We start from the raw sequence: 12,367 nt of genomic DNA, 5'->3' as shown, positions 1-12,367 counted from the left end.
CATCGAGTCTGTCTGCCATTCCATCATGGGTGATCCCAGATCCCACTCAACCCCATACACCTGCCTTCTCACCATATACTTTGATGCCCTGACTGATCAGGAAACTATCAAGCTCCACCTTAAAGATACCCATTGACTTCCACCTTAAATATGGACTTGGCTTCCACTGCAGACTGTAGCTGACCATTCCACAGATTCACCACTCTGGCTGAAAAAAATTCCTCCGTACCTCCAGCTAAAATGTTACAACTCAATTTTGAGGCTGTTCACTCTAGTTCTGTATACTCCCACAATGGGAAATATCCTCTCAAATCCACCTTGTCAAGTCCTTTCAACATTCAGTAGGTTTCAATGAGATCCCTCCCCGTATTCTTCTGAATTCCAGTAAGTACAGTCCCAAAACTGCCAAACACTTCTCATACGTTAATGGATCCATTCCCAAAATCATCCTTGTAAACCTCCTCTGGACTCGTACCAATGAAAACACATTCTTTCAGAGATATGGGACCCAAAATCATTGGCAATACTCCAAATGTGACCTGACAAGTGTCATATAAAGCTTCTGCATTATCTCCTTGCTTTTATATTCTATTCCCCACGAATAAATGCATTTGTCTTCTTTACCACAGACTCAACCTGTAAATTAACCTTCTGGGAGTCTTGCATAAGGACTAAGTACCCCTGCACCTCTGATGATTTAATCTTCTCCCCTTTTAGATAACAGTCTGCACTATTGTTGCTTATACCTAAATGCATTATCATACATTTCCCAACACTGTATTCCATCTAACAACACACACCAGCATTTTGTGTGTTGTTTGAATCTCCAGCATCTGCAGATTTCCTCGTGTTTGCACTGTATTCCATCTGTCACTTCTTTTCGCCCATTCTTCAAATTTGTCTAAGTCCTGCTTCAATCACATTGCTTCCTCAGCACTACCTACCCCTCCTCCTGTATCATCTGCAGTTTTGCCACAAACCATCAATTTCATTATTCAAATCACTGACAAACTATGTGAAATGTAGTGGTCCCAATACTGACCCCTGAGGAACACCAGTAGTCACTGGCTGCTGACAAGAAAAGGCCCCCTTTATTCCCACTCCCTGCCTCCTGCCTGTGAGCAATTCCTCTATCCATGCCAGTATCACTCTTGTAACACCATAGGATTTTATCTTGTTACACAGCCTCATGTGTGGCACTTTATCAGATGCCTTCTGAATATCCGAATGAAATGACATCCACTGCCTCTCTTTTGTCCATCCTGCTTGCTACTTCCTCAAAGAACATTAACAGACTTGCTAGGCAAATTTTCCCTTTACTTGTAAACCTGGTGGCTCATCTTCATCACACTGGTTCTCATCCTCCTGAAATATATCTCAGTAAATGTATTTAAGACAAGGTTGGATAGACTTTTGCATAGCAGGAGAATTAAGGGTTATGGGGAAAAGGAAGGTAGGTGGAAATGAGTCCATGGTCAGAATGGTGGAGCAGGTTTGATGGGCCAGATGGCCTACTTCTGCTCTTGTTTCTTATGACATAGTTTAAAGTACTCCCAATAGCTCTGGTAAGATTATTGGTCCCCTTCGGATTCAAGTGCAACACATCCCTCTTGTACAGGACACACCTGCTCCAGAAGGCAACCCAATTATCCTAAATTCTGAATCCCTGCCCCTGCTCTAATTATTCAGCCACACATATATCTGCCACCTCATTCTATTCCAATCATCACTGTCACGTGGCACGGGCAGCAATCCCAAGATTACTACACTTGAGGTCCTGCTTCTCAGCTTCCTTCCTTTGGGACCTCCTCCCTTTATATATCTATGTTGTGGTACAAATTGTTACCAACGACTTCTAGCTGTTTTTCAGGATATTGTAGATGTGTTCAGAAAAATCGCAGACCCTGGCACCGAGGAGGCAAACTACAATTTGTGTTTCTTTTTTGCATTCACAGAATCGCCTATCTGTCCACTAACTATAGAGTCCCCTATTACTGCTGCCATCATCTTCCGTTCCCTACCCTTTTGAGCCACAGGGCCAGTGTCAGTGGCAGAGGCATGGATGCTGTTGCTTCTGCCAGATAGGACCCTCCCCACCCCCGTGAATAATACTCAAAATGGAGTACTTATTGTTGAGGGGGATGGCCACAGGGGTGCTTTCCACTCCCTTTCCTCTCCTGACAGTCACCCACTTATCTGCCTCCTGTAGCCTTGGGATGACTACCTCCTTGCAGCTCCTTTGTACCTCTTCACTTTCCCTAACAAGCCGAATGTAATCGAACTTCAGTTCTAGTCTCTAAGGTGCTGCCTCTCCAGGAAGCAGCCTCACAAACATCTTGCACAGTGTAACGTAACATCACAACTCCTGAGCTCAATGCCCTGACAAAAACCTTTCCTCACTACCCTGTATACCTATGACACCGTTGTTTCTTCCAGCCAAGTGATCAAAAATCAGTATTTCCAAGTGCCGCCCAGTAGTTGTCCATACAAGCACGATTCCAGCTCGAACAATTGTTCCTCCTGGGATTCCCAACCTGGGGTTCATAGACTAGTTAGTTTAGTAAGGATCCATGGCATAAGAAAGGTTGGGATTCCCTGCAAACTGACAGCTAACTGTAGCATTCCCAGTGCTGGTCCAGTTCCACTTTCCTACCTCACAAATAAGACTTCTGCTTCCTCTGAGCTCAATAACCCAACAACTTCACTTGCCAACTCAAAGGCTCTTGAAACCTTCAATTTAGCTGTCACAACATGTTTCTCACACTCACTTATTCAAAATAATAAAATGACGCTGAACTAGCTTCTGCAAATAGTTTTTTCTCTGTGAGAATTTATAGCAGATTACCAGCACTAACTACAAAATTAGCTAAAGATTTCACTTCCTCAAGCATTCTGTGGGGAAACTAAAGAGGATATGTTCCCTTGCATGAAACAGTGCCCTTACTGAAACTGCACTGTTAATTCTATCTTCAGTGCCATTGAAGAGATAGCAATAACAACAGAAACAATTACATTAACATATACAAGTTCATGCCAACATGGTAATTGCCAGTGTTGGGAGAGACATTATCACGACTAGGTACGGCATCTGTTCTGCATGTGACTGCAAAAAACTACAGAGTTGTGGACACAGCTCAGCACATTACAGAAACCAGCCTCCACTCTTATAAGCTCTACACTTCTCGCTGCCTCAGCAAAATAGCCCGTATAACCAAAGACCCCTCCCCCCCACACACACACTACATACATTCTCTCTTCTCCACCTCCCATCAGGCAGAAGATACAAAAGCCTGAAGATATATACCACCAAGCTCAAGGACATCTTCTGTCACACTTATATCAATCTCTTGAACATACCTCTTGTAAGTAAGATGTACTCTTGGTCTCGCAATCTACTTTATTATGATCTTGCACTTAATCATTCACTTGCATTGTACATTCTCTGTAATTTTACACTTTATTCTGTATTCTATTACTTTACTTAGCTCTAACTCAATGTGCTACGTAATGATTTAATCTGTAATAATACTATGCAAGACAAGTTTTTCACTGTATCTTGGTACATGTGACAATAATAAACCAATACTGATAAAGTTTAAGGGAATTGGGGATTCTCAGATTCCTGTAAATAATGGGTTAAGTACTGACTATGCCTGGGTATTTTGTGAGTGACTGCAGCACATTTGAATAATGTCTCACAGCTGCTTCTTTGGAGCATGATAAGGGTTAAAATTCACACAGATCCCCATAAGATGACTCCTGATTTTTCACACCTTTTGGTTTCAACAAAAGGCAGTACCTGATGGAAATTAGATGGGACATTCCTTTCTTAAGTAAGCATAAATTTGGTGGATAGAAACACAAAATGCTGGCAGAACTCAGCAGGCCAGACAGCATCTATGGGAGGAGGTTGTGATGTTTAGGGCTGAAACCCTTCATCAGGAGTGAAGTGACATGGGATGGTTGAGGAGGGGATAAGAAGTAGAGGGAGGGATGAAGTAGAGAGCTGGGAAGTGATAGGCTGGAGGGAAATGGGGTAGGGGGAAGGTGGAGAATTATGGAAAATAAAAGAGAAAGAAAGGTAGGGCTGGGGGGAGATTATAGTGGGGGGGGGGGGACAAAAGAGAAAGAGAACCAGACAAAAATTATAGATAGGGATGGGGTAAGGGGGGGGGGCAGGGGTATCAATGGAGGGATGTTATCTTTGTAATTAAGTTTTGGCTCCAACAAACCAGGTAGGACATTCCTTTTTTATAATTAAAGTGGCTGGAGTATCTATCAAACTGATTGTTCTTTTGTATCAATAGTCCATTGAACTGGCTAGAATATTTATCAAACTGATTGTTCTTTTGTATTGGTGGCCTTATAAATTGTAACAATTCTGGAAGTCAAACAATGAACTTGTTTGAACTGCCAGGGGGATGAGAACTCTTCTCCCCCTGATGCCGGGACCAAGTTCCCTCGCTGGCTGAGCTCATAGAAATAAACTGGTGCATTGATAAGTAACGATCTTTTGTGCTGTAGTTATTTGGTCTGGTGAATTTACATTTACAATACCAATATCAAAACCAAACACTGGGTTGGCTGGTCCATCTGCAGTACTGATTCTTTCTTCTTTACTCTTTAAGAAATTCACAGCTCAGAGAAAAAAAATGTGAATGATTACTTTGACCAAACAATCAAGTCTCCTCTTGTGGTCTTTTTTTGTCAGCTTCTAGTATCACAACCATTGAAGGAAAAATTGGGTGATGATAAAACTAACATCTCAGAACTATGGTGTTGGAATGCAGTTATTTCATTATTAAATGGAAACTCTGCCAAGGTAACTTGGAGAGCAAATTCGGTTTCATAGTTCTACTTACCTGAGCCGATTAGTACAATTTTCTTCATGATATTTAACACCACTGCAAATTAGATTCCCTAAATCAACTAAGTAAACATTTGATTTTCATTCTCAAAAGCCGAATATTCACAAAGACCTTGTGTAAAAATGTAGCTAACAAATCCTTTGAACACAGGATTGTTGAGTGTTGTCATAAGAAAGCAGCATCCAACATCAGGAACATCCACCAACCAGGTGATGCTCTCTTCTTGCTACTGCCATTAGGAAGGTGGTACCTCAGGACTCACTCACACCACCAGGTTCAGGAACTGGTATTACCCTCAACCAACAGGCTCTTGAACCGAAGGGGATAACTTCACTTGCCCCTTAATGAACTGCTCCCACAGCCTATGGAGTCACTTTCAAGGACTCTTCATCTCATGTTCTCAATATTTATTGTTTATTTATTTTTTTCCTTTTATTTTGTATTTGCTGTTTGTTGTCTTTTCTGGTTGTCAGCTCTATTGGTGCAGTGATTCTATTAGGGTTATTGGATTTATTATGCCTGCAAAAAAATGAATCTCAAGATTGAATATGATGATAGACGGTGATAATAAATTGACCCTGAACTTTGTGGAATAAGTAGAGCTTTCAAGTAATATTGTCCTTTTATCCAACAGGTCAACACTGACCATTAAACACTCAAACAGGTGGGAGAATTCTGGTGTTGCTGAATTAGATTCAAGTTCAATCCTGGGTGATAATCAGAAACTTAGTGACATGTGCTCCGCATACATGCTGTGTATACGGTTTACCATCAAATTCTCTTCTATGTCAGTTCCTAGATTAAACTCTTAACACTATCTAGGAAAAAAACAATGCCTTGAAGATATCTGAAAATTGCAGCTTCCAACCTTCTTGGGATTAGAGGACTAAATATGTATGTGCGTGGGTGCCTGGGTGGGGGAGGAACAGGGCTGGTTCTGCTGTTATTGCTTGGTAATTTGGGATGTTCTACTCTGTATTATTCTACTGAGCACTGTGGCATGCCCTGTTGCGCCAGAATGTGTGGCGATATTTGTAGGCTGCCCCTCACACATCCTTAGGCGTATTGTTTGCTGATGCAAATGACAAATTTCACTGTTCTGAAGTTAACATGTAAATAAATCTGAATTTTCTAATGAGAACTTCTCATGAAGTGATAGTTCTGATCCAGTGAATAACAAACTCCCACAGTACTTCCCCACACCAGCACACAAAAATACTGGCCATCACTGAGGAACAAGGGAGATATTATTAACTCGAACTAGTGGCTTGGTGGTAGGAGAAAGAGGGCATTTCCAGATCAGAGATCTATGACATTGGTATGCAGGGACTGGTGCTAGGGCCACTTTTGTTTGTCAGCTACATTAGCGATTTGGATCTGATTGTACTTGGCATGATTAATAAGTTTGCAGTTGGCACTAAAACTGGTGGCATTGTGGACAGAGTTGTCTAAAGGTTATAAGTATGGAAAGTGGGCAAAGGAATGGCAAATGGACTTCAACCTGGACAGATTATAAAGAGATCAATTTTGGGATGTTCAACCAGAGCAGGATATCCACAGTAGATGGACAGTATTGTAAAATAGAGTCCTAGGAATACAAGCAGATAGTTCCATGAAAGTGGTAACAAAGATACAAGCAAGGTGGTAAGAAAAGCATTGTCACATGTATCAAGATACTTTCACATCCTTGAGGTGCACCAGCTTTGATCATCAGTGAAGTGGAGATGTTATTACCAATCCGCACAGAATGTGATCTTCCAGTGAGGAAGTCAAGGATCCAGTTGCAGAGGCTTGGTACATGTATTGGCTGAGGAACTAAGTACATGGCATGTTAAAGGTAAAGATTAGATAGCTTTATTTGTCACATGTACATTGAAACATACTGTGAAATTCAACGTTTGCATCAACAATAATGCAGTCTGAGGATCGTGCTGGAGGCAGCCTGCAAGTGTTGCTATGCTTCAGGCACCAACACAGCATGCCCATACTAACCGGAACCTGAACATCTTTGGAATGTGGGAGGGAACTAGACCACCTGGAAGAAACTCACACAGTCACAGGGAAAACATACAAAATTCTAACAGACAGTAGTACATTACCGTGCCACCCCAGTTCAAATTATATTGAATGAACAAAGAAGAGAGGGATATGTAATTAATGCAGGGAGTGGGATTAGTATTACAGGTGTCTCCCCCCACCTTTTACAAAGGTAGAGTGTTCCTATGAAACCTTTCCTAAGCTGAAATGGCATAAAGCGAAGAACCATTCACTTATATGGGAAAAATTTTCGTAAAAGCAAAAATCCTTTTTGTAATGCAAAAACAGGTTACTAATGTAGGTCTTTTGTAAAAACGAAATGGCGTAAAGCGAACATTTGTAAAGCTGGGGACACCTGTATAGACATGACGTCTAACATAGACAGCACTGGCAGAAGGGTCTGCTTTTACAGTACATTATCCAATTCTATTAATCAATGTGCAATTATATCAAGTTACTAGATCAAGGTACCTCATGTGATATGTTAAAATGAACAAGCTAATCCAAGAAATGAACAAATTATAATGAATTCTCTTTTATGGAATGTGTGCAAGTGGTAACTACTGCCTACCTTGGAAAATGAATTTTAATGGTAGCTCACAATGTTATCTCAAAATTGAGAATCAGAGATTACCAATAATGAAATGAAGATATCTCAATAGCTGACAAAGCACTCTGTAGCATTGTACATTCATAAAACAGAAACAACTTTACATTCTCTTTGGACAATAGCCAATGCAAAAATTCTGTTAACAACTGTTCGACCCACATTATTTATTATTCTATGAGACCAACAGTTCAATGTGATGATTCTTCCCAAGTTCCTCAGCACTTCAGTAGTAAAAGTTGGATTCTGCCTGGATAGGCGCAGGAAGTCTAGTCATTACCTACACCAATTATTCACAACGTTTTCCTGGTTAATTTTTAACAGCAGCAATGGACCCAGTCAGACTTGGATTCTGCCAACCCATTGATGGCCTGGCCTTAGTAAATGAGAAGCTACCTTTGAAAAGTGAAAGCAAGCAGGAACTCTGCAAAAACCAAAAGATGGTCAAATGGTAAGGCAACTTTCTGCTGTCGAATTTGGTGTTCCAGCCCATCAGAATGGAAAAGAACACATGATAAAGAAATTATACTAAAGCAAGTGGTATCGTGGACAGTGAAGAAAGTTATCAAAAATTTCAGGGAGATCTTGATCAGCTAGAGAAGAAGTCGAAGGAATGGCAAATGGTGTCAATTAAGAAGAAAGTGAGGTGTTACATTTTGGGAAGTCAAACCAGGGTAGGAATTTCACACTGAACAGTGGGGCCAGGGGTTTGTTTTAGAACAGAGGGACAGACCTGAGAGTACATGCATGTTTTAGAACATAGAACTTTACAGCACAGTACAGGCCCTTCGACCCACTGTTGCACCAACATTTGAACATGCTCTGAGATCAATTTAATCTTTCACTTCCACATAACCCTCCATTTTGCTATCATCCATGTGCCAATCTAAGAGTTTCCTTAGTGTCCCTAATGTATCTGCCTCTACCATCACTCCTGGAAGGGCATTCCATACAACACCACTCTGTGTAAAAAAAAAACTATCTCTGACACCCCCCCCCCCCCCCATATTCTCCTCCAATCACCTTAAAATTACACCCCTTCACATTAACCATTTCCACCCAGGAAAAAGGTTCACTCAATCTTTGCCCCTTATCCTCTTGTATATCTTAATCAAGTCACCTCTCACTCTCTGCTCTGAAGTGATCAGCCCTAGCTTGCTCAATCTTTCTTCCTGAAACGTGCTCTCAAATCCAGGCACCATCCGGATAAATATCCTCTGCACTTTCTCTAAAGCTTCCACATCCATCCTGTAATGAGGTGACCATCTGCCATTTCTCAGCTCAACTCTCCATCCTGTCAATATTGTGTAGCTTCCTGAAAGCAGTGTCACAGGTAGAAGGGTGAAGAAGACATTTGGAATACACTGGAAAAAGCTGCCCCTCAGATTCCTATTAAGTCACTCCCTCTCACCTTAAAACCTTTTGTTCTTGAGTCTCCTACCCTGGGAAAAAGACTGTGCATTTTTTCCTAACTGTGCTTCTGCACCTCCCTTTGCAACTGGATGGTCAACTTCCTCACCAGAAGACCACAATCTGTGCAGACTGGCAAAAATGTCTCCAGCTCACTGAAAATCAGTGCTGGTGCACCTCAAGGATGTGTGCTTACTCCCTTGCACTACTCTCTCTACACCCATGATTGTGTGGCCAGGCACAGCTCAAATGCCATCTATAAATTTGCTGATGACACATCTATTGATAGAATTTCAAATGCTGACAAGATGTACAGGAGCGAGGTGTATCAGCTAGTTGAGTGGTGTCGCAGCAACAACCTCGCACTCAACATCAGTAAGACCAAAGAATTGATTGTGCACTTCCAAAAAGGCAGAACGAGAAAACACACAACAGTCCTCAGAGAGAGTGGAAACAGTGACCAATTACAAGTTCCTGGGTGTCAACATCCAAGAATCTATCCTGGGCCCAACATACAAAGGAAGCACAACAGTGGATAAATTTCATTAGGAGTTTGAGGAGATTTGGTATGTCACCAAAGACACTCATAAATTTCTACAGATGTGCTGTGGAGAGCATTCTTACTGGCTGCATCACCGTCTGGTCTGGTGGGTGGGCGGGGAGGTTGTTGCACACAATCAAAATAAACCGCAGGAAGTTGTAAATTCAGTCAGCTCCATCGTGGGCACTAGCCTCCTGGACATCTTCATGGAGCAAAGCCTCAAAAAGGTGGCATTCATCATTAAGGATCCCCATCACCCAAGGCATGCCTTCTTCTTATTGCTACCACCACGGGGGGGGGGGGGGGGGGGGGGGGGGGGGGGGGGGGAGGGAGGAGCCTGAAGACACACACTCAATGATTCAGGAACAGTTTTTTCCCTCTCTGCTATTGGATTTCTGAATGGAACCCCTGAACACTACCTCACTACATTTTTGCATATATTTTTAATTGTAATTCAATTTTATTATTATGTATTGCAGCCTACTACTGCACAACAAATTTTATAACACATACTTGTGATATTAAACCTGATTCTGATTATGCTCTTCAAGACAACTCAAGTTTCCTGACCTTATAACTGGAGGACATAAGTTTTCAGTGTGAGGGGAAAAGTTCCTATTAAAGGAACCCAAGGAGAATTTTTTTCACATAGAGGACCGTGTATGTAGCTAAACACTAAGTACACTGCAGATGCTGTGGTCAAAGCAACACCCAGCAGGTCGGGCAGCATCGGTGGAAACGAGCAGTCAACGTTTCTGGCCGACACCCACCCTACCTCTTCCTCCAGCTGCTTATCACATCTCTCATGATTCTGCCGCCTTCTACTACACAGTGCTTTCACCTTACATTCCTTCTTCGCCTTTCCTGCCTCCCCCAACTCCTTGATCTTTCCTCTTATTGGTTTTTAACCTGACAGCCACCAGGCTTTTCCTTTCCACCCTCCCCCAGCTTCTTTATGGGGCCCCTGCCCCCTCCCTCTTTAGTCCTGACGAAGGGTCTCGGCCCGAAACGTTGACTGCTCGTTTCCACGGTTGCTGCCCGACCTGCTGAGTTCCTCCAGCTTGTTTGTACGTGTTTGTAGTGGTTAGGTGAAGCGATTGACGTAGGTATACTGCCGTGTGGAACGGACTCGAAGAGCCGAGTGACCTGCTCGGCTTACGGTCACTGTCTCTGAAGATCCACCATCCCACCCCCATAGTCACAGTTCTACCATCAACTCCTCTCCGGTGCCGCCCAGCCCACAACGTGCAAAGAAGCACAGCATCTCTCCAGACTCCCGATTCTTACTTCGCTCTCCTCCACACCCCCACACTGCTCCGGGTCCCCGATCACACTCACCGCGCTCCGCATCCTCTCTCAGCGCTGCCGGCTTTGCCATGTGACCCACTCAGTGCACGCACCCTTCCAGAGCCCGCCTGCGCTTTGTCATTGGCAGCCCGCGACGTCAATCCATCGGCTTTTCCCGGTAGGGAGAGGGTAAACAAGACGGAAGAGGGGGCGGGGTTTGAGGCGGGAGGACGATGACACTCACAATCCGATTGGATGCTGAACTAAGAGGGGCGGGGTTGTAGTGGGTGGGCTCCACGGCATCACGATTGATGGTCCCCTGAAGTTTCGCTGTCAATCATAAATCCGAGCGTGTCTGCTGACGCTGGAAATCCACAACTTATGTTTATTTCATTTATTTAACCATATAACAATCACAGCACGGAAACAGGCCATCTCGGCCCTCCTGGTCCGTGCAAAACTCTTAATCTCACCTAGTCCCACCTACCCGCACTCAGCCCATAACCCTCCACTCCTTTCCTGTCCATATACCTATCCAATTTTACCTTAAATGACACAACTGAACTGGCCTCTACTACTTCTACAGGAAGCTCATTCCACACAGCTATCACTCTCTGAGTAAAGAAATACCCCCTCGTGTTTCCCTTAAACTTTTGCCCCCTAACTCTCAAATCATGTCCTCTCGTTTGAATCTCCCCTACTCTCAATGGAAACAGCCTATTCACGTCAACTCTATCTATCCCTCAGGTCAGGCAGCATCTGTGGAGAGGAATAAACAACGTTTCAGCCTGAAACCATTCATCCGTCCTAATGAGGTTTCTTAAGAAGCAGACTGGGCTAAGACTATAACTGGAGAGTCTATTTAACACTGCCTTCAGACCTCATTTGGTGACATCAAAGAGGATATTGAAAAACACTGCTTAAAGCCATGATCCTTGATATTTGCAAAAAACATCCTTGTGTAGAACTGCAGAAAACATTGGGGTTGGTTTAGTGATAACAGCATGGAGAAAGAACAACTTACCTCCAAAAAAAGAGAAGCCTTCTGTGCCTGGCAGAATGACATTAGCAGTAAGGCCACAAGAGAAGCTTACTCCAGAGCCAAGGCAAATGTCCAGCACATGGTGAGGAAACAAAATAATTCCTAGTGGACTGAGAAAGTCTTGGAAATTCACTATTTCCACCAATCCACAAAGGCTTCTTGAGTACCAGCAAAACAGTCTATGGTTTAAATTACTTCAGATTAAGCCCCTGCACTCAAACTTGCTGGAGGATTGGAAAGTCATAAACTATCAATGGAGAGAGTGGTGAACAAAGGAGGTTACTAAGCAAATCCACTAGAGGCCTGTGAGAAAAGACATGGGGGAGCCTTCCAGTCAGAGAAAGGTCCATAATGCCAACGGGAGCTTGAAAGGCAACAAAGGATGGAATCTCTGCAGAGATCCTTAAGGAAGGAGGACCAGCACGCCTGCACCACATATATGCCTTGCTCCTGGAAGTCCAGGAAAAGGAGCAACTGCCCTCAGAGCTCTAATAGTGGCCATATTGTTGTTGTTGTTGTTGTTCATCCTTCGGAGTCGAAGAGGACCACGACTTCTGTCAGGTGGAGGGTTTGTG

At 43.1% G+C, this 12,367-nt stretch overlaps 1 protein-coding gene across 2 annotated transcripts in view; it reads right to left on the bottom strand.

The window, feature by feature from the left end:
* The window catches only part of cln8 (CLN8 transmembrane ER and ERGIC protein), a 41,700-nt gene extending 30,824 nt beyond the window's left edge, over positions 1–10,876 (bottom strand). Inside the window, exon 1 of one of the 2 annotated variants that reach the window (XM_059982017.1) lies at positions 10,802–10,876. The gene's annotated coding sequence lies outside the window, so the exon portion shown is untranslated. Of the gene's footprint in view, positions 1–10,750 lie in introns of both variants that reach the window. The other variant, XM_059982018.1, reaches the window with a different exon arrangement.
* Positions 10,877–12,367: the final 1,491 nt, after the last annotated feature.

This window comes from Hypanus sabinus, chromosome 10 (assembly GCF_030144855.1).
Source record: "Hypanus sabinus isolate sHypSab1 chromosome 10, sHypSab1.hap1, whole genome shotgun sequence".
Taxonomy (NCBI): Eukaryota; Metazoa; Chordata; class Chondrichthyes; order Myliobatiformes; family Dasyatidae; genus Hypanus; species Hypanus sabinus.
This window is presented reverse-complemented; position numbering and strand designations above follow the sequence as displayed.